At 40.8% G+C, this 23509-nt stretch overlaps 1 protein-coding gene across 6 annotated transcripts in view; it reads right to left on the reverse strand.

Annotated features, from left to right (window-relative positions):
* Window positions 1-23509, reverse strand: part of LOC122564564 (cadherin-18-like) — a 760480-nt gene that overhangs the window by 338910 nt on the left and 398061 nt on the right. For 2 of the 6 annotated variants that reach the window (XM_087978469.1, XM_087978471.1), the window contains one exon: window positions 12815-12922. The exons of 3 other annotated variants lie outside the window; for them this stretch is intronic. The gene's annotated coding sequence lies outside the window, so the exon portion shown is untranslated. Of the gene's footprint in view, window positions 1-6691; window positions 6760-12814; window positions 12923-23509 lie in introns of those variants that run through there. One more of the 6 variants, XM_043719648.2, reaches the window with a different exon arrangement.

The following is a 23509-nucleotide window of genomic DNA, read 5'->3' on the forward strand; positions in this document are numbered from 1 at the left end:
ATTTTAAACAGAGGTGAGTTACAGTAAGTCTGCTGAACAGAAACCAACCATTTGATATCAATGTTCTGCAGGAAACTCCTCTAATTAGTTTTCCTATTACTCTATCAACATACCTTACTATTCCTTTCTTCCTCATCTGTTCATTCCATTTTCTGTATGTGCACTTATATTATTGACCTCAACAGTTTGTCATTATCGTGAGTTCCATATTCTCACCACTGTCTGCAGGAAGAAATCTCTCCTGAATTTGCTGTGAAATTTATTAATGAATATCTCATATTAATGAACCCCATTGATGGTCTTTCCCACAAGTATGTCCACTGCACAAGGTCTTATTATCTCAAAGATATCCAGCAGGTTACTCTTGGCCTTCACTATAAACTCTCGTCTGTTCATTCTTCCCAGATAGTTCTAACCTCTGAGATCTGCTATCATCCTTTTGAATCTTTTATGCACCTTCTTCATAATATGGAGAGCAGACCTGTGTAAAACAGGTTACTGAGGATGTTTCAGTTCACAGTGCATTTAAAAACAGATCCTTTGTTAATTTCATGTTGTGGGAAGGGAGGTTGCAATGAGACAAAATCAAAAGCTGTTGTTGTATCCAACAGTGTCTGATCAGAAAAAAAACATGCAGCAGAAATTAGAATCAAACAGAATGTAAGTTCCAGCATTAGTTGAATGTGTTTGGTGAATCAGATATAAAACAATCAGTCTTCCTTGCAATCTATTCCACTTACTCTATTCACACAATTGCAGGGGGAAGCCTAATACCACATCCTTGTGCCAGACCATGTTTCTTCATTTCGGGTTATTGACACAGAACCATTCTTCATTTAATTATTTTACTGATGAAGGTTTTGGGAACACTTCAAATAATATTGCTCCAATGTTAGGAAGAAGAAAAGGCATACGTCCTATCTGATGTAGTACTTCTCTATTATGAGATCTTATTGCATTTTGAACAACTCAACATTTTGCTTCAGTCTACTCCATGATGAACATCACTTTGAATCAATGGAGTTAAATGATAATTATGTAGGGATGGACCAAATCTTATCAAGTGATATTTCATTTCAAAATCAACGTGACCAAAATAATTAACTCCCTGTTTTCGTGATTTGAGATTAATATCCAATGACAGCAGGACATATCAATGTATATTTATACATGCTACTTTACACAAGATACAAATACAAGAAAATAATTTATTCTTTTTGATCTGTATATTTCATGAATTAATCGTAACCAAGAGATCTTTTCGATGACCTTCCCCCTCATATTTTAACACATTACATTTTTCACACTTAAAATTGCAAATGAGGTCAAGCTGAACACAATGATTTGCAGCATGCTATATTTACATGGTAACCCCTCTGGTAAAACAGATAGCATTTCTATTTCATAACTTGAGATTATAAAGTCTATACTAATTTATACACAAATAAAATATTTTGGAAAGTCATAACCAGATCCATTTTTCAAAAATGTTAATGAAATGATTCATCATCAAACAAAATGAGAACTTCATGCATGACATAATAGGAACTGCATTCTGTTTTACAACTCCACTGCTTTCAACGGGGTTCTGTGTTATTAATTTTACACACAGAAATCAAACACCACAGTGTGCATTTACAGCATTTGGTGGCATTGAAGAAACTCAATTATACGGAAAACAGCAGAGGGTTGGGGTAAAAGGAAATTGCCTCCATTTCATGAAGGTACCAAAAAGAGCAAAATGGCATTGTTTAGGGCTTTTGTGGTGCAGTGGCAGTGTCTCTACCTCAGAGCCAGGAGGCGCATGTTCAAGTCCCACCTGTTCAGAGGTGTGTCACAACATCTCTGAACGGGTTGATTCAATACCTAAAACAGCATGAAATAGCCTGCACAGGCTGATGACTAAAGTAACACGAAGACATAGAAAGTGGGAGCAGGAATAGTCCATTTAGTCCATTCAAAATGATCATGGCCGATCCTCTATCTCAACACCATATTTCCACACCGTTCCCATACTCCTCACCAACGTGGCCACTTGAAATCAATTTCCTTCTTTATTTTTTTCATTGACTTTGCCTGCACAGGTTTGTGGGGTAGCAAATTCCACAGGCTCACCACCATCTGAGTGAAGACATTTCTCCTCATCTCAGCCTGAAATAATTCACAGTATATGCTGAGACTGTGACCCCTTGTTCTGGACTCCCCCACAATCCCAACGGAAACATTACCCTTACATCTAAATGTCCAGCCTGTCAGAATTTTATGCATTTTAATGAGACCCTACTCATTCTCCTAAATCCAATACCTACGGGCATGGTTGACCCAATCTCTCCTCATCCCTGCCATCCCAGGAATCAATCTGGTGAACCTTTGCTGCATTCCCTTTACAGTAACTATATTTGCTCTGAAGTGAGGAGATCAAAACTGCAGGAGAAAGTGAGGACTGCAGATGCTGGAGATCAAAGCTGAAAATGTGTTGCTGGAAAAGCGCAGCAGGTCAGGCAGCATCCAAGGAACAGGAGAATCGACGTTTCGGGCATGAACCCTTCTTCAGGAATGAGGAAAGTGTTGCAAGCAGGCTAAGATAAAAGGTAGGGAGGAGGGACTTAGGGGAGGGGGAAAGGTAGGGAGGAAGGACTTGGGGGAGGGGAAAAGGTAGGGAGGAGGGACTTGGGGGAGTCCCTCCTTCCTACCTTTTATTTTAGTCTGCTTGGCACACTTTCCTTATTCCTGAAGAAGGGCTCATGTCCAGAACTTTGATTCTCCTGTTCCTTGGATGCTGCCTGACCTGCTGCGCTTTTCCAGCAACACATTTTCAGATCAAAACTGCATATAATCATCCAGGTGTGGTCTCACTGAGATCCTGTCGAGTGAGCTGCAATAGTATTTGCTTCGTGTTGTATGCAACTTTCTTGTAATGAGGGTCAATACATTGATTGCCTTCTGAACTGCTCACTGCACCTGGTGCTCACTTTCAATGATACAAACACAAATGTCCCATCATACAATCAACATTTTCTGATCCATCACCGTTTAAATAATAGGCTGCTATTTGTGTTTTTTTTCTCAAACTGGCATTGGAAGTTTCATTATCGTGCATGTTATACTTCATCTGTCATGTAATACTGCAAGTAATACCTTTATACTGCATCTGTCATGTAATTGCACATTCACTCTTCACATCCTCCACACCACTCGCAATCCACATGGTTTTGTGTTGTTTGTCGCTTTGGAAATATTTCATTTGATTCCTCATCTAAATCATTGATATTGTGAATAGCTGAGACCCAAGCACAGATTCCTGTGTATCACACTTGTCATTACCATTCACTTCAGAAAGGAACTATGTATTCCTATTCATCACCTGGTGCTAACCCATTCTTAAAACATGTACATGACGACCAAGACCATGTGCTTTAATTTTGCACAACAACCTCAAAACAGGGCTTTATCAAAAGCTTCCTGAAAATCTAATTTCACTGCATCTTCTGGTCCTCCCTCATCCATTCCAACAGTTATATCCTCCAAACACCTGCTGAACATTATTTCTCTTCCATAAATCCATGTTGACTTTGTGTAACATCATTGGTAGTTTATAATATCATATAATCACATCCTTTAACATACACTGTAGTATTTCCCTACAGGTGGTGTTCAGTGATATGATCTCTAATTTCTTGTCGTAGAGCCATAGAGATGTACAGCATGGAAACAGAACCTTTAGTCCAACTTGTCAATTCCTACCAGATATCCCAACCCAACGTAGCACCACTTGCCAGCACCCGGCCCATATCTCTCCAAACCCTTCCTATTCATGTTCTCATCCAGATGCCTTTTAAATGTTGCAATTGGACTAGCCTTCACTACTTCCTCTGGCAGCTCATGCCATACACATACCACATACAAAACGTTGCCCCTTAGGTCTTTTTTATATCTTTCCCCTCTCACCCTAAACCTGTGTCCTCTAGTTCTGGACTCCCCCAACCCATGGAAAAGACAGTGTCTATTTACCCTATCCATACCCCTCATGATTTTATAAACCTCTGTAAGTTCACTCCTCAGCCTCTGATACTCCAGGGAAAACAGCCCCAGCCTATCCAGCCTCTCCCTATAGCTCAAATCCTCCAACCCTGGAAACATCTTTGTAAATCTTTTCTGAACCCTTACAAGTTTCACAACATCCTTCCTAGAGCAGGGAGACCAGAATAGGATGCAGTATTCCAACAGTGGCCTAATCAATGTCCTGTACAGCAACAGCAAGACCTCCCAACTCCTGTACTCTTCTTCACTATCCTATCGACCTGAGACTCCACTTTCAAGGAGCTATGAACCCGCACTCCAAGGCCTCTTTGTTCAGCAACATTCCCTCGGACTTTATCATTAAGTGTATATGTCCTGCTAAGATTTGCTTTCCCAAAATGCAGCACCTCGCATTTATCTAAATTAAACTCCATCTGCCACTTCTCAGCCCATTGGCCCATGTGACCAAGATCCTTCCTCATGACATAAAATGTTGGCTCCATGACAACTCCAAGAAACTATCCCTGATACACTCTACAAACCTTTCTTTGAGGCAATCCTTGCCTCCCCATCGTTTTTCTAAAAGAAAGCTGGTGTTACATTTAATACCCTCCAATCAGCCGGAACTGTTCCAGAATCCTTTATTTTGCTTCCCCCCAACAGTTTTACTTGACCATTGGGCTTCTCTCTTGATGGAGAGAGATGACTTGTAGTGGTTTAATCTGAAGGACACCACACCTTGGGTGATGGGGAGAGTTTCAGAAGGAGAGTCCTTCACAATAACCTCAGCCAGTATAGGAATTGAACCCATGCTGTTGGCAACACTCTGCATTGCAAACCCAGCCCTTCAAGCTATGCAACATCCTCCTACAGGAGACAACAACCAACTCATTGATTATTTCCATGCCAATCTCACTTAGGCACATGTGATGTAGATCATTATTCCTAAGGGATTGAACAGTTTACAATCCTGTTAATTTCTCCAGGATTTTTTTATTACTAATACTAATCTCCTTTCATTCTTCCTGTTCATCTGAATTTTGCTTTCCTGGTATTTCTGGAAAGGTGTTCTCCTGTGAAGACAAAATTAAGCTAACCTGCTATTTCCTTGTTCACCATGAGAAGTCTTCTCATTTTAAACTGTAAAGGGCCTACAACTGTCTTCAGTAATGTTCTTTCTTGTTAAGTGGTTATGGAAACTGTTACAGTTTTTCTTCCATTTCTGGATTGTCTCATCATTCAGCCCAGGATAGTCCTTTCAGTTCTCAATATGCCATTCAGACACACTTTCTCAAACTTACTTGCTCTGCTTTTCCTATCCTTCCTGATTGTATTAACCATTCCTGGGTGTCCAGGCTAAAAATGGTACATTGCTTCATCCAGAATTCTCATTTTTGGAAGTAATTAATGGGCTACCAGGCAGATGCTTGTCCAAAGCTTTTTGGAAGAGTTGAGGTACTCATATTGTCTGGTTAATTACAAACTATATGATTGTCACAACCTCTAAGAGATCAGGCAAATAGGTCAAACAGGACATTCTCCTGAATCCAAGTTAATTGCTGTTAACTGTTATTGTTGCACAGCTATTCCTGATAAATGATTACAATGCTTTACATGGAAAAGGAGTAACTTTAATGAGTCTGTAGTTACATGTGTCTATTCTATGTTTTAATGTGGACACTGCAGTTATTTCAAACACACACTGGCCTATTTCCAACCTCTGGTACCTGCATTGCATTAATTAACTCCTTTGTAATGAGTGTCACTATCCACAACTCTTTTCCCTCGATTCTTTCCACATAATTTAATTGGGAAAAATAACATCTCACTGGCGATTTATTGGTTTGAGCCTAATTAGTATGTCTAAGACTTACATCTAATTTATAACAAAGTTATTGATTTTATTGGGATCTCGTTGTTTGAAGGGACTTAAATTTTCCCTAGTGAATTGTTTTATTTTAAATTAAATGGTGTTTATTGATCATGTGAATCTCCATGATATATGTATGACATAAATACAAAATGCAAAACTGATTCATCAAACTGTATAAACAAGATGTTAGATTCATCTTGATTATTAAATTTCCTTATTTTCCATTTTATGACAAATCGATTACTTGTTGAAACAGTGAAAGGTTAGAAAATATTTCATTTCTCCAATAGTAGTTGAGTTGAAAGCCAGATCCTCAAAGAATTGATGAAGACATCATAATGTAAAGACATCTATTCAACATTATTGAATGTTAAGGAAAGTATTGAAGCCAAAGAGTATTTGTTGCCAGGTTGGTATCAGACTGATGTGAAAAAATGTTCAATCTCTCTCATGTGAACTCAGAAAAAGATATGTAACCAGACCCCTTTTTCGACACTGTGTGGTATATATGAGGTTGGTTTGTTCAGTTGGCTAGATGGCTAGTTTGTGATGCAGAGTGTTGCCAACAGTACAGAATTGATTTCTGTACCAGCTGAGGTGACCATGAAGGACTGTCCTCCTCAACCTCTTCCCTCACCCGAGGTCTGGTGACACCAATCGCCTCTCTCTGGTGACTGTGGTTACTTTACTTTACCATATATACATCATAAAAGCGGTCCCTGCGCACCCAGCCCTAGCATGCCTTACCATCTACATATTGTGATCTGATTTGACCATTAATGATCTGTTGTTACTTACTTCCCATAAAATACAGCCAGGAATTGATAGATTGTTAGTCTTTCTTAGTTCACTTGGTAAATCTAAGAACTGAGACAAAAAATGTTAGAAGCTGCCAGGTTAAATGTTCAGTCTGGTTAAACATATTGAGAACAGTGGTGCAGTCACTCAGTTCATCAAATTTCTGGGGCAGTTTCATCTCTTTCATTAGGACCAGTGAGTGCATTTAAGAAAATTATTCATTCATTTTTAGAAACTCAAGGCATCAAAGAGTATGGAGAGAAAGTGGTAATACGGGTTTGAGAAAGAGGATCTGCCATGATCATCGCAGAACAGGCTCAAAGGGCAGAATGACTTTCTCTTGCTCCTAGTTTCTATGTCAGTGGTATTTCAGCTGAGGGTTACATTTTCCATCTCTATCTGTTGGCATTGGCTGGGGGAGAAAAAAAGAAGAGGTTGGAAACAGAACAAAACGCAGCTATAATATCCTCCCAGCTAGATCAACTTCCCAGTAGCACACTAGTCTCAAAATAAAAGGTTGGCACAATTTGAGGGAGGCACCAAAGGAGGTGTGGCTGTCTGGAAACTGCAGACAAACTGCCAACATCTCAGCAACTGCAGAGAAATATGGAAATAAATGGAAACTAATAAAAACTACTTTGAATTGCAAATGAATTATGTATTTGAAAATTTGAATATTAAGTAAAATTGAATCAATATATAATCAAAGTAATATGAGTGGGAAGAAGTGGGCTTTATGGTGGGGAAGAGGATCCATCATAAAGCTATCAAACCCATGTGTGAATCACTGTGACAATTATGTTCTCTCTTTGCTGCGATTACAGATGCCATAAAAGTATTTCACAAACAATAACCTTTCTCCTCTTAATTCAAATGAACAAGCTTGACAACAAATGCCAATCTCACTCAGGACAGTGCAAAAAAGATAAATATAGATATCTATCATATACACACAATAATGTTTGAGTGTTGCAGGGAAATGTATTCTTCAGATTGAAGTCAAAGATGCATGTTATTTAGATAGTTTTTATTGAATAAGAATGACAGATATCATATCAATCATCATGTTTTAGTGGTTTAGTGTCGAGTCTGCAAATTACCACCAACACAATTTAGTGTTGGAGTTGGAATCCATTGTTATAGAACATGGAACGTAGAACAGTACAGCACAGTACTGTTTGGCTCTCGATGTTGTGCCAACCTTTTATCCTACTCTAAGATCAAACTAATTGACATACCCATCATTCTAGTATCTTCCCTGTGCTTTTCCAAGACTCACTTAAATATCCTTAATGTATCTGACTCTAGTACCACTGCTGGCAGTGCATTCCACACACCCATCCCTCTCTGTGTAAAGAACCTACATCTGACATCTCCCCTAAACCTTCTTCCAATCATCCTAAAATTGTGCCACCTTCTGATAGCCATTTCTTCCCTGGGAAAACCTCTCTTGCTATCCACTCCATCTATGCCTCTCATCACCTTGTATATCTTTGTCAAGTCACCTCTCATATATCTTCACTTTAATGAAGTGAAGATATATGAGAGCTCTCTCAACCTTTCTTCATAAGACATGTCCTCCAGTCCAGGCAGCATCCTGGTAAATCTCCTCTGCACCCTCTCTAAAGCTTCCACATCCTTCCTGTAATGAGGCAACCAGAATTGAATATCATATTCCAAGTGTGGTCTAATCAGGGCTCTATAGAACTACAGCATAACCTCGCAGCTCTTAAACTCAATCCCCTGCCAATGAAAGCCAACACACCAGGTGCCTTCTGAACAACCCGATCAACTTGGGTGACAGTAGAGGGATCTAAGTACGTGGATCCCAAGATCCAACTTTTTTTCTACACTGCCAAGTATCCTATCTTTAACTCTGTGTTCTGAATTCAAGTTCGACCTTCCAAAGTGAATCACTTTACACTTTTTCAGGTTGAAACCTATCTGCCACTTCTCAGCCCAGCTCTGCATCAAGTCAATGTCTCGTTGCAACCTACAATAGCCCTCCACACTATCCACCACTTCACCAACCTTTGTGTCATCTGCAAACTTGCTAACTCACCTTCCATTTCCTCATCCAAGTCATTTATAAAAATCACAAAGAGCAGAGGTCCCCAAACTGATCCCTGAGGAACATCACTGGTCAACGAGCTCCAATACTTTCCATCTACCACCACCCTCTGCCTTCTATGGGCTAGCCAATTCTGTATCCAGACAGACAGGTTTCCCTGTATCCCATGCCTCCTTACTTTTTGAATGAGCCAACCATTATCAAATGCCTTGCTAAAATCCATATACACACATTCACTGCTCTACCTTCATCAATGTGTTTTGTCACATCTTAAAATAATTCAATAAGGTTTGTGAGGCATGACCTGTCCCTCACAAAGCCATGCTGGCTATCTCTAATTAAACTATGCTTTTCCATGTAATCATAAATCCTGTCTTTCAGAATCCTCTCCAATAATTTTCCCATCACTGATGTAAGACTGACTAGTCTGTAATTCCCAGGATTATCCTTATTTCCTTTCTTGAACAAGGGAGAAAGATTTGCTTCCCTCTAATCATCTGGTACTACTCTAGTGGACAGTGAGACACAAAACTGATCGCCAAAGGTGCAGCAATCTCTTCCCTTGCTTCCCGTAGAAACTTTGGATAAATTCCCTCTGGCCCAGGGGAACTCTCTATCCCCAAGTTTTTCAAAAGTTCCAACACATCCTGCTTTTTAACATCAACCTGTTTGAGCATATTGGCCTGTTTCATGCTGTCCTCACAAACAACAAGATCCCTGTCACTAGTGAATACTGAAGCAAAGTATTCATTAAGGATCTCCCCACTTCCTCCGAGTCCAGGCACAAGTTTTCTCCTCTATCCCTGATCGGCCTTACCCTCACTCTTGCCATTCTTGTTGTTACTCCCATAAGTGGAGAATACCTTGGGGTTTTCCTTAATCCCACCCACCAAGGCTTTTTCATACCCCCTTCTACCTATTCTAAGTCCATTCTTATAAATGAATATTTACCAATGGTCTATCTACCAAGTTTTAAAGTCAATACCTTATCAATTGCCTGATCCCTGCCATTCCTAAGGAAATCTCAGCTTTCTACATTATCTGTATCAAGTATTTTGTTGATAGTTCATCTCATATAGTCACTAATCCCCAACTACACAGCCTGTGTATCCCTCTCTTTCTGAGTCTACTGTACTCTGATTCAAGGGATGTAGCAATATAAACACATTACTGGGGATCAATTTAACTATATTCAAGAATTTTGAATACCAGTCCTCAATAAATCCTCTCTTCTTCAAATAGTGTGCAGATTTTCACATTGACAGAGGGCTCTCTTAACTGGACAAAGAGGTGCAAAAGCTCCAATTCCAGTAGGTATTGTTCCTGTAGGGGAAAGTGAGGACTGCAGATGCTGGAGATCAGAGCTGAAAATGTGTTGCTGGAAAAGCGCAGCAGATCAGGCAGCATCCAAAGAACAGGAGAATCGATGTTTCGGGCATAAGCCCTTCTTCAGGAATCCTGATTCCTGAAGAAGGGCTTATGCCCGAAACGTCGATTCTCCTGTTCCTTAGATGCTGCCTGATCTGCTGCGCTTTTCCAGCAACACATTTTCAGCGGTATTGTTCCTGTAACTGGTACTCACTGTTTTGCTACAGGGTTGTATTTTAAACATCAAATGTTCACAGAGGCAACTTCACATTAAAAATACGGCTGCTTTCAAACATATTGAATCTTTTATCACTGGGATGTACAATACACTCCTGATGGAATGTAGATGTTACGGCAAACGGTCTAAGGTTGGTGGATTCATTTAAACATGTGATGTATACAGTTTTGATAATGTTAAAAAAAATCACACAACACCAGGTTATACTCCAACAGGCTTAATTAGAAGCACTAGCTTTTGGAGTGCTGCTCTATCTGCATTGTAAGGATTTTCTGGATAAATTTGTAAAACATGGATAGGTGGGCATGCTGATTTGTGATTGAATCAGGTGAGCTAGGATTTTAATGCATGGTCGATCAAGCTTAAGGGGTTGACAGGGTCAATAGCTTGTTCTTTCTCCTATGTCTTATGTTAATGAGTGAATGAGTTGTGTTTTGGAGTGGAAATTGCAGGTGCAGGTATTTGCATGAATTTCCAGCCCCTGTCCATCTCGGTAGTGGTACTGATTGGCAAGGAGCTGTCAGAGGAGACTTGATAAGTGACTGATCATGGAGATGGTACACAGTGTGTGGCACAGCCAGGCAATTTTCCACATTTTGGCTTTATTTCAAAGTTATACTGTTAAGATTTATTGCAATAATTCTGAAATTTTGTGCTTTGGTTTTCTCAGGCCCATGTTCTTAGTTCCATTGCAGTCATTTCCCATTTAATTTTGTCCTTACGGGCTGTACAGGTCATTCATGTATTGGTTCTGTGTATAAACAGTTAGATTCTGCTTTGTACCACAACTGTTTGTTTCTGTGCTTTTCTTCTGCATCATCGTTCACAACAGTATAATGTGAAAATGTTTCCATTTTCCCCTGTGAGAACTCTAGCTATGTTCTGTATTTTGTATGCCGGCTGTTCTATTTACAATAAATCCAGCTGGTGTGCTCTCAGAAGCTTTTTAAAAGCTAATAATACAGAAACATTGGCAGAAATTTAATAGCAAGCTAACTGTTTAGCCTTCTGTGAGGAAGTCAACATGAATAACATTTGTTAAAAAAAAATCATATTAAACATTTTTTGGACATTGTGTATTGAGTTCTCAACTGGTTGAACAATTGAATGATAATCAATAGAAATTCAAATATTGCATATCTTAAGTTCAAAATTCCAGTTCAGAGCTTTGAGTGACAGCAAGGTACACCAGGAAGACACAGCTGAGAGAGCACAGAAGGAAGCCATTCAACCCATCGCACCTCTGCCAGCTCAAATAGTCTCTCTCCACAGTCTGTCCCATTCATAATCTGCACATTTTTGTTAAACCTTTCGAGGGAAGACGTGACTTTTATTTCCATTACCTCCTTGTATTGCTAGTGGCCTAGTAGTATTTGTAATTTTTATAATGTTAATACTTTCATCACTCATCCAAATATGAGCAAAGACTTGACAAACTGAAGAACAATTATTGGCAGCTACTCCTCTGTGAACCAACATAGACCGAGTTAGCTTATTCTTTTTTATTTATTCATTTGTAGGATGTGGGTGTTTCTGGTTGGAATAGCAGTTATCGCCCATCCCTAGTTGCCCTTGAGAAGGTGGTGGTCAGCTGCCTTCTTGAACTGCTACAGTCCATCTGCTGTGGGTTTACCCACAATGCTATCAGGGAGGGAATTCCAGGATCTTGAACTAGTGACAGTCTGGATAGGGTAAATAGACAAGGTCTGTTCCCTGGGTGGGGGTTAGTCCAGAACTGCACAGCATAGGTTTAAAGTGAGAAGGGAAAGATTTAAAAGGGATCAAAGGGGCAACTTTTTCACACAGAGGGTGGTGCGTGTATGGAATGAGCTGCCAGTGGAAGTAGTGGAGGCTGGTACAATTACAACATTTAAACAGCATCTGGATGAGTATATGAATAGGAAGGATTTAGCTGGCAAATGAGACTAGATTAATTTGGGATATCTGGTCAGCATGGACATGTTGGACTGAAGGGTCTGTTTCCGTGCTGTACTCTATGACAGTGAAGGAACAGTGATATATTTCCTAGTCAGCATGGTGAATGGCTTGGAGGGGAACTTGACGTTGGTGTTTTTATAAATCTGTTGCCCTTGTCCTTCGAGATGGAAGTGGTTGTGGGTTTGGAAGACGCTGTCTAAGGATCTTTGATGAATTTCTGCAGTGCATCTCATAGATGGTAACATTGCTGCTTACTTGATGGTAGTGCAATTTCAGAAATAAACAGGAGCCTCAGCTCCAGACACAATAAAACAGAATTTTGGGGAGCTTTAGGCCGATATTTGACTGCTGTTCAAAAGTGTGTACAAAATCTTAACCTCTTATTGTTCAGGTATTTGCATGATGGTTGTTCTCGGTGAATCCTCACATTGTTTCATGGAGCTGCCTGTTTTTAGTACAGATAAGCACAGTTATATAGAATACTGAGGGCTGCATTTGATATACTTGCCTTTATTGGTCAGAGCATTGAGTACAGGAGTTGGGAAGTCATGTTGCAGCTGTACAGGACATTGGTTTGGCCACTATTGGAATACTGTGTACAACTCTGGTCTCCCTCCTGTAAGAAAGATGTTATGAAAAGTTAAAGGGCTCAAAAAAGATTTACAAGGATGTTGCCAGAGTTGGAGAGTTGAGCTTCAGGGAGAGGCTGAATAAGTTGGGGTTACTTTCCCTGGAGTGTTGGAGGCTGAGGGGTGATCTTACAGAAGTTTATAAAATCATGAGGGGCATGGATAGGGTAAATAGACAAGGTCTTTTCCCTGGGTTGGGGGAGTCAGAACTAGAGGGCATCAGTTTAAGGGGAGATAGTAAAGGTTCTAAAGGGACCTAAGAGGCAAACTTTTCACAGAGGGTGGTGCGTGTATGGAATGAGCTGCCAGAGGAAGTGGTGGAGGCTAGTACAATTACGGCATTTAAAAGGCATGGGTATATGAATAGGAATGGTTTTGAGGGATATGGGCCAAATGTTGGCAAATGGGACTAGATTAATTTAGGATATCTGGTGGGCATAGACGAGTTGGACTGAAGGATCTGTTTCCGTGCTGTACATCTCAATGGCTCTGTGACGTTAAAGTTTGCTTAATCTTCATTTCAGATTTGTGAATAGCAATTATGTTAACTGACCTTTTTGCAGATATTTAATCATCCAACAACACTCATGAAAGGGTTCTACTTTCAGCAGGTTAACTGCTTTGTCCTACATTTTAACTAATACCATTCATGGGGTTAATGAGCACAATTTGAAGAACATTTAATTCACATTGGGTAGCAGCCCATTTTTGTATCCCTTTTACTTTGTTGTATTACTGTGCAAGCTGGTGAGAAAACAGCACTTAATGTGTTATAAAACCTGGCTTTACAAAAATATACAGAAAAAAATGTGGTTGTCGATGGGTTGGAACTAATGGAACACTGGTTCCCAATTTGTTATCTGTAGTCTCTGCAGGATGTCTGCAGTACTTACCGTTATGATCAGGTGTACAGGTGGATGAGATGCTCACCTGGGTAGGAGAGCAGAGATGGAGATGGTAATGTGTCCAGCGAAGACTGGGCTGGATTTATCACCTGGAGAACAGTGCAGGGAGGAGCAGTGTAAAGACCGCAATGTGTGTAAATGAAAATATGTCAATGAAAATATTGTTTATTAGAATGGCTATCAGCACACTCTTTATGTGCAGCACCTTCACATTCTGGCTACAACATGCTATAACAGAGAGCCGGGTGGGATCTGTAATCACTAAACCATTTCAAAACTGCTCCTTCAACTGTAAATGGAACTAAAATGAAACACTTAATGTCATACAAAACTGAGCTATTGTAAAAGATTCACAACATTGTCTCTCAATGTCTGACTGTAGAGTGCTTTTAAATCCAGGAGAGTCATTTGTTTTATAGAATCCTCTCCTCTTCAACAATCCTCTGCGTGGATCCTTAGGTCACACTTGTGGTGAGCGAGTACCCCAACAAGATACTGTATTCATGTAAAAACAGGGCAATACAAACTCCTTCATCTCAGGGTGGTTCAAACTAAAAGCTCCCGTTGCTTGCCCCCTGACACAGTTTGAGCTGTGAAACTGGATATTCAATCAAATTGGTATCAGACACCAAAAAGTGAAGCTCCAGCCATGTTTACCAAACAGTAAAGTCAGTACACTCATTGGGCAGGTAATTGCCTGAGTCCCAGTGCATGAATGAAATCGAGGCTGTTCTAATTATAAACTGCGGGCTACATATACAGCTCAGATCATTAGGTTCCATACTGGATGCACTCTCTTTGGGTCAGTGAAGATAATTGACACTGGAAAGTGCATCTTTCCAAGCTACTTGACTTGAAATTCAAAGTGGAAGACTGTTGGTAGTGCTGGTTATTAACTGAGTGAATTTAAGCAGTAAAGTGTTTCAGAACTAATCTGATAAGCTTCTGCTATTGTTAGCAGAAGTTGCATCTTGGAAGGACAGCAAGGCTTGCAATAAATAAAATGAACTAATTCTGTCAACTAAGTTAAATTATTAACTGGTTGTTGAAGGCAGTACACTTGAAAGAAAACAGAAACTTTTAATGGGAAACTGCATTCTCAGTTCACTTTTCACTCTTCCAAGAAACCAACCTCATTGAAAAATCAATATTGGTGATCAAAGTGGCTACAAGACCTGCCTTAACCTAAACAAATACAAGGACGTGTGTATTAATCAATATCGAACTGTTGGAGAAATGTCACATTGGCTGACATTGGTGTTATCATGTGTATGAAGTTTGCTAAAACCGATTTACCGAATCCAGCAAGACAGCTCTGCAATAAACAGAAATCTATCTTCATCAACAAAAAAACCAAACCATTAAGTTAAACTTGTAAAGATGAATTCTGTCATAGAACATAGAACAGAGAATGTTACAGCACAGTACAGGCCATTTGGCCTTTGGTGTTGTGCCAACCTGTGACATTAATCTGATGCCCATCTAACCTATACCAATCCATTATTATCCATATGTATATCCAATGTCCATTTAAATGCTCTTAACGTCGGCGAGTCCACTACAATTGCAGTCAGGCCATTCCATGCCCCTACTATTCTCTAAGTGAAGAAACTATCCCTCATATCTGTCCTAAGTCTATCACCCCTTAATTTAAAGCTATGTCCCCTCGCATTAGCCGTCACCATCCGAGGAGAAAGGCTCTTGCTGTCCACCCTATCGAACCCTCTGAATATCTTATACATCTCGATTAAATTGCCTCTTAACTTTCTTCGCTCCAATGAAAACAGCCTCAGTTCCCTCAGCCTTTCCTCATAAGACCTTCCCTCCATACCGGGTAACATCCTAGTAACTCTCCTCTGAATCCTTTCCAAATCTTCCACATCCTTCATATAGTGCGGTGACCAGAACTGCACGCAATACTCCAGGTGCAGCCTTACCAGTGTCTTGTACAGATGAAGCATGACCACGTGGTCTTGAAACTTAATCACCCGGCCGATAAACACCAACACACCATATGCCTTCTTAACAACCCTATCAATCTGGGTGGCAACTTTCAGGGATTTATGCGCCTGGATATCGAGATCTCTCGTGTTCATCAATACCACCACGAATTTTACCATTAGCCCAGTATTCTGCATTCCTGTTATTTCTTCCGAAGTGAACTACCTTATACTTTTCCGAATTAAGCTCCATTTGCCACTTCTCAGTCCAACTCTGTAGCTTATCTATCTCCTTCTGCAACCCACAACATCCTTCAGCACTATCCACAACTCCACCGACCTTAATGTCATCCGCAAATTTACTAACCCATCCTTCTACGCCCACCTCGAGATCATTTATTAAAAATGACAAATATCAGTGGCCCCAAAACAGACCCTTGTGGCACACCACTGGTAACTGAGCTCCAGGATGAACATTTCCCAACAATCACCACCCTCTGTCTTCTTTCAGCCAGCCAATTTCTGATCCAAACCACTAAATCACCTTCAATCCTGAAATTCTACATTTTGTGCAATAGCCTATCATGGGGAACCTTATCAAATGTCTTACTGAAGTCCATATACACCGCATTAACTGCCTTACTTTCATCCACCTGTTTTGTTACCTTCTCGAAGAACTCAATAAGGTTAGTGAGGCATGATCTGCCCTTCACAAAACCATGTTAACTATCCCTAATCTAATTATTCCTTTCCAGATGATTATAAACTTTATCTCTTGTAACTTTTTCCAACAACTTACCCACAACTGAAGTAAGGCTCACTGGTCTATAATTACCAGGGGGTTCTCTCTAATCCCCTTCTTAAACAAGGGAACAACATTTGCTATCCTCCAGTCTTCTGGCACTACTCCTGTCCCCAATGATGACATAAAGATTGAAGCCAAGGCTTGGCAATCTCCTCCCTGGCTTCCCAGAGAATCGAAGGATAAATCTCATTCTGCCCTGGGGTCTTATTTATTTTTTGGGACCTTCCAAAATTGCTATTTGTCAATCTCAATCCCATCTAATCTTGTAGCCTATATCTCTGCATTCTCACTAACATTGCCCTTTTCCAATGTGAATACTGACAAAAAGTATTCATTAGGCACTTCCCCTATGTCCTCAGATTCCACATATAACTTTCCCCAACTATCTTTGATTGGCCCTAATCTTACTCATTCCTTTATTCCTGATATGCCTATCGAAGGCCTGAGGATTTCCTTGATCCTATCTGCCAACAACCTCTCATGTCCCCTCCTGGCACTTCTTAGCTCTCTCTTTAGATTTTTTCTGGCTAACTTATCACTCTCAAGCACCTCTAACTGAGCTTTCATGCCTCATCCTCACATATGCCTTCCTCTTCCTCTTGACAAGAGCTTCAACTTCTTTAATAAACCATGGTTCCCTCTCTCGACAACAACCTCCCTGCCTGAGAGATATATACTTATCATGGACCCACAGTAGCTGTTATTTAAAGTACTTAAATTATCTAGGAGCATGGATAAATTCCTGTGTACTCTCACTAGGGTTCCTACAGTTTCCTAAAAGAGACTTATTAAAATATCACTTTATTAATATAGAATGAAAATTTAATGTAATGAAAGCTTAAATAAATTTGGGGTCTGTAGTGGATATTGGGGACTCCTAAGGTAGCTCCCTCTCAACTGGGGTTTATCACTGTTCCAACACTTCCACACTCAGTAAGATGTTAGTCTGGAGGACTTTGGAGTGTTTGATGTTGTTGTTTCTGGTGCAGTTATAGAACATAGAACATAGAACAATACAGCACAGAACAGGCCCTTCGGCCCACGATGTTGTGCTGAACATTTGTCCAAGCTTAAGCACCCATCCATGTACCTATCCAATTGCCGCTTAAAGGTCACCAAAGATTCTGACTCTACCACTCCCACAGGCAGCGCATTCCATGCCCCCACCACTCTCTGGGTAAAGAACCTACCCCTGACATCCCCCCTATACCTTCCACCCTTCACCTTAAATTTATGTCCCCTTGTAACACTCTGTTGTACCCAGGGAATAAGTTTCTGACTGTCTACTCTATCTATTCCCCTGATCATCTTATAAACCTCTATCAAGTCACCCCTCATCCTTCGCCGTTCCAACGAGAAAAGGCCTAGCACTCTCAACCTATCCTCGTACGACCTATTCTCCATTCCAGGCAACATCCTGGTAAATCTTCTCTGCACCCTCTCCAAAGCTTCCACATCTTTCCTAAAGTGAGGCGACCAGAACTGCACACAGTACTCCAAATGTGGCCTAACCAAAGTCCTGTACAGCTGTAACATCACTTCACGACTCTTGAATTCAATCCCTCTGCTAATGAACGCTAATACACCATAGGCCTTCTTACAAGCTCAATCCACCTGAGTGGCAACTTTCAAAGATCTATGAACATAGACCCCAAGATCCCTCTGTTCCTCCACCTCACTAAGAACCCTACCGTTAACCCTGTATTCCGCATTCTTATTTGTCTTTCCAAAATGGACAACCTCACACTTGGCAGGGTTGAACTCCATCTGCCACTCCTCAGCCCAGCTCTGCATCATATCTAAGTCTCTTTGCAGCCAACAACAGCCCTCCTCACTATCCACAACTCCACCAATCTTCGTATCATCTGCAAATTTACTGACCCACCCTTCAACTCCCTCATCCAAGTCATTAATAAAGATTACAAACAGCAGAGGACCCAGAACTGATTCCTGCGGAACTCCACTTGTAACTGGGCTCCAGGCTGAATATTTGCCATCTACCACCACTCTCTGACTTCGACCGGTTAGCCGGTTTTCTATCCAATTGGCCAAATTTCCCTCTATCCCATGCCTCCTGACTTTCCGCATAAGCCTACCATGGGGAACCTTATCAAATGCCTTACTAAAATCCCTGTATACTACATCCACTTCTCTACCCTCATCCACATGCTTGGTCACCCCCTCAAAGAATTCAATAAGACTTGTAAGGCAAGACCTACCCTTCACAAATCCGTGCTGGCTGTCCCTAATCAAGCAGTGTCTTTCCAGATACTCATAAATCCTATCCCTCAGTACCCTTTCCATTACTTTGCCTACCACTGAAGTAAGACTAACTGGCCTGTAATTCCCGGGGTTATCCCTATTCCCTTTTTTGAACAGGGGCACAACATTCGCCACTCTCCAGTCCCCTGGTACCACCCCCTGGTATCTCCACCTTAGATTCCAGTTGGTTGTATCTGATTTCCTTTCCTCCCCATTTCGAATGGTTGATGTAACCCAGTGACTTATTGGCCATATCAGAGACCAGTGAAGAGTCAATTATGGTGCAGGAGCTCTGAAGTCACTGACCAGATAAGGACTGCAGTTTCCTTCGAACATTAGTGAACAGATTTCATTTTTTACAAGAACTGACTAGGGTTTCACCACCATCATTAGACTGCCAGATTACATTACTGAATTTGAATCCTACTTGCCACCATGGTAGGATTCAAATCCAGATAATTATTTGGGTCTATGGATCAATACATCGAGAAACAATGTCACGAGGTCATCATCTCTCCTAAAGTCCCCATATCCAATCCTTTCCATTCAGTTCCACAGGGCATCTGCCAGGCAAGCTCCACTTTCCAAACAGCAGGACACATTTTCCTGCGCTCCAGAAGCCAGCCTCTCAATACTCACTGTCCAAGTTCAGCTCCTCTAGACTCTATTACCCAGCTCTGAAACAGCATGAAATCCCATTCTGCTATCAGTCACACACCCATTAGTCTACAGGGTTTTAAGTTTGATAATTGAATTGCAATTCAATAGGAAAACAACAGAGCTGGGCAGGAGAGATTGGAATGAAAGGTTAGGGCTACCTTCAAGGAGAAGATGGTTCAGATATGGACAAGGTTTTCGATTTATTACAGACCAGAAAGAGGACTATTTGGACTAATGTGCCTTTACCAGGTCATTTATCATGTCCCAATTTCCTGTCTTTTCCCCAGACTGTTACATCTTTCCAAAAAACAACATTCAATGCCCTCTTGAATGCTTCAATTAAAACTGCTTCCATCACAATAACAGGTGCCACATTCCACGTCTTCACAATTCACTGTTGTAAAATGTTTACACAATGTATTTCAATGACTTGGGTGAATGAAAAGCAGGTATTGTGGCTAACATTTGCTAATGATACAAAGACAGGTAGAAATGTAAGTTATAAAGAGAATATAACGATGCTACAAAGCAAGCTTGGTTAAATGAGTCAGCAAAGATCTAGAAACAGTACAATGTGCAAAAATGTGAAATTGCCCACTGTAGCAGGAAGGATAAATAAACAGATTATCAAAATGGTGGAATGCTGTACAGATTTGGGGGCCTCAGCTATGAATCATAAAAGGCTGGTCTGCATGTGTATAAAGTAATTAGGAAAGCTAAACAAATGTTAGTGTTTCATGGAATTTCTGTAGGGAGCAGTGAGACAACAGCTACAGTACAGTGCACTGTATTGGGCACTCTATTTGAGGAGGGACATTATTGCATTGGAAGCAGTTCGGTGGTTCACTCAACTAATGCCTGGAAATGGGTGGATGGTCTTTGGAGAAAAGATTAGATAGGTTGGACTTTTATTCCCAATTAAAATGTTATTTTAATTGAAGCATGAGAGATCTTGATGAGTCTTGACAGAATAGATGTGGAAAAATGTTTCCTCAAAAGATAAAGTTTAGACCTGGGCTTGCTGTTTGAAACTCATGGGTTGCCTGACTGAGAAAAGGAGAAATTGTTCTCCTCAGGGGATCCTTCAACTCTTCCTCAAAAATGTGATAACAGCTGAGTGTTTGAATATTTTTAAGGTAGAAATAGACAGAAGCTTATTAAAAAGAGGATAAAATGTTATGAGGGATAGGCGGAACTGAATAATTGCTGTTAAAATCCGATCAGCTATGATCACATTAAATGGCAGAGGTGGCTTAAGAAGCTGAAGGCATGTTCATATTTATCACATGCATATCTATTTAACACCTCACCCAATCGTTTATCATTATTTTAGAGTACATTTAATTATTTTACTAAGGGACTCAAGTCTCAATCAAAAGCCTGAGGGTAAAGTTGATTTTCTTAACAAAGACTTCACTCAAGAGCAGAAGGAAGTTACCATCGTTAAACAAATCTCAGCAAGTCCCAGCAACGCCCAGCCTGATTGTGGTGAGCTTCTTCAAAGATCAGTGCAACTCTCTTTAAGCAACATTTTGACTTTCCTTTAGGCAGTATCAGCATTTCACTGTTGATTTCTGTTTTCAAATGATCCAGAGAGAAACTTAGAAAACAGTCGTCAGCCCTGGGTCAGTTGGAAGCACCCTGACCTCAGAGAAAGGAAGTTGTGTTGGTTTTGATCCCATTCCAGTCCTTGGGTGGACCTTTCACTGAAGACCAGTGCCACACTGCCAATTCTTTCAAAACAGAGAGACAAACGGAGGTGCCCCCTGCCCTTTCAGGTGAGGGATTCTGGATCCTATGGTTCGATCTTGAGGAACAGTTAGGGAGTTATTCTTCCATCCTAACTCAAAATTTATTCTTCAGCTAACATCATTATTTTATTTATGGGAGCTTGCTGTTCCAAAAATGGCAGCCATAACTTCTACATTACAACAATGAGCATGTTTCAAAATACTTTCAAAAGTATTTTGTGATGTACTGTTGTCAGGGAAAATACTTTATAAACATATTTTTTTTATTTTCAATCCCTTTTTTTCCCTCAAGAAAAATGATTTTAGCCTGAGAAGAAGAATTGATCAGAACTTTTATGCTCCAACATACTTTTAATGATCTGAAAAGGATAACTGTCTACCTAAAGGTTTGCTTTCTCCTTCTCCGTACAAAGGATAGATTTTCTCAGATTGCAAAATGAAAATTTCAAAGCCTTTGGGTGAAAACTGAGAGACTGAAAGCAAGCCCTTAACCTGAGCTTCTGGCCTCATTAAAATGTATTCACTGAGCCAAAACACTCCATACAAATGCGGCTACTTCCCTCACAGGGAGGGTAGGTGGATCTGGCAATAAGCGATGGTGTGAGTGTGTGGGGAAGGTGTTGGTGGCCGAGTCTTCTCAATCATGGTGGAGAACTCTCTCCCTTTACCTCTTATAAGACCATAAGACATAGGAGTGGAAGTAAGGCCATTCGGCCCATCGAGTCCACTCCGCCATTCAATCATGGCTGATGCGCATTTCAGCTCCACTTACCAGCGTTCTCCCCATAGCCCTTAATTCCTCTAGACAACAAGAATCTATCAATCTCGGCCTTGAAGACATTTAGCGTCCCGGCTTCCACTGCACTCCGTGGCAATGAATTCCACAGGCCCACCACTCTCTGGCTGAAGAAATGTCTCTGCATTTCTGTTCTGAAATGACCCCCTCTAATTCTAAGGCTGTGTCCACAGGTCCTAGTCTCCTCGTCTAACGGAAACAATTTCCTAGCATCCACCTTTTCCAAGCCATGTATTATTTTGTACGTCTCTATTAAGTCTCCCCTTAATCTTCTAAACTCCAACGAATACAATCCCAGTATCCTCAGCCGTTCCTCATATGTTAGACCTGTCATTCCAGGGATCATCCGTGTGAATCTCCGCTGGACACGTTCCAGTGCCAGTATGTCCTTCCTGAGGTGTGGGGACCAAAACTGGACACAGTACTCCAAATGGGGCCTAACCAGAGCTTTATAAAGTCTTAGTAGTACATCTCTGCTTTTATATTCCAACCCTCTTGAGATAATTGACAACATTGCATTCGCTTTCTTAATCACGGACTCAACCTGCTTGTTTACCTTCAGAGAATCCTCGACTAGCACTCCCAGATCCCTTTGTGCTTTGGCTTTATTAATTTTCTCACCATTTAGAAAGTAGTCTATGCTTTTATTCTTTTTGCCAAAGTGCAAGACCTCGCACTTGCTCACGTTAAATTCCATCAGCCATTTCCTGGACCACTCTCCCAACCTGTCTAGATCCTTCTGTAGCGTCCCCACTTCCTCAGTACTACCTGCCTGTCCACCTAACTTCGTATCATTGGCAAACTTCGCTAGAATGCCCCCAGTTCCCTCATCCAAATCATTAATATATAATGCGAACAGCTGTGGCCCCAGCACCAAACCCTGCGGGACACCGCTCGTCACCGGTTGCCATTCTGAAAAAGAACCTTTTATCCCAACTCTCTGCCTTCTATTAGACAGCCAATCCTCAATCCATCCCAGCAGCTCACCTCGAACACCATGGGCCCTCACCTTGTTCAGCAGCCTCCCGTGTGGCACCTTACCAAAGGCCTTTTGAAAGTCTAGATAGACCACATCCACTGGGTTTACCTGGTCTAACTTACTTGTTACCTCTTCAAAAAATTCCAACAGGTTTGTCAGGCATGACCTCCCCTTACTAAATCCATGTTGACTTGTTCTAATCAGACTCTGCTCTTCCAAGAATTTAGAAACCTCATCCTTAATGATGGATTCTAGAATTTTACCAACAACCGAGGTTAAGCTGATTGGCCTATAATTTTCCATCTTTTGCCTTGATCCTTTCTTGAACAAGGGGGTTACAACAGCCATCTTCCAATCATCCGGGACCTTTCCTGACTCCAGTGACTCTTGAAAGATCTCAACCAATGCCTCTGCTATTTCCTCAGCCACCTCTCTCAGAACTCTAGGGTGTATCCCATCGGGGCCAGGAGATTTAT

The sequence above is a fragment of the Chiloscyllium plagiosum genome, unplaced genomic scaffold (genome assembly GCF_037043375.1).
Source record: "Chiloscyllium plagiosum isolate Xiang-an unplaced genomic scaffold, Cpla_swu_hap1 HiC_scaffold_34, whole genome shotgun sequence".
In the NCBI taxonomy this organism is placed as follows: domain Eukaryota; kingdom Metazoa; phylum Chordata; class Chondrichthyes; order Orectolobiformes; family Hemiscylliidae; genus Chiloscyllium; species Chiloscyllium plagiosum.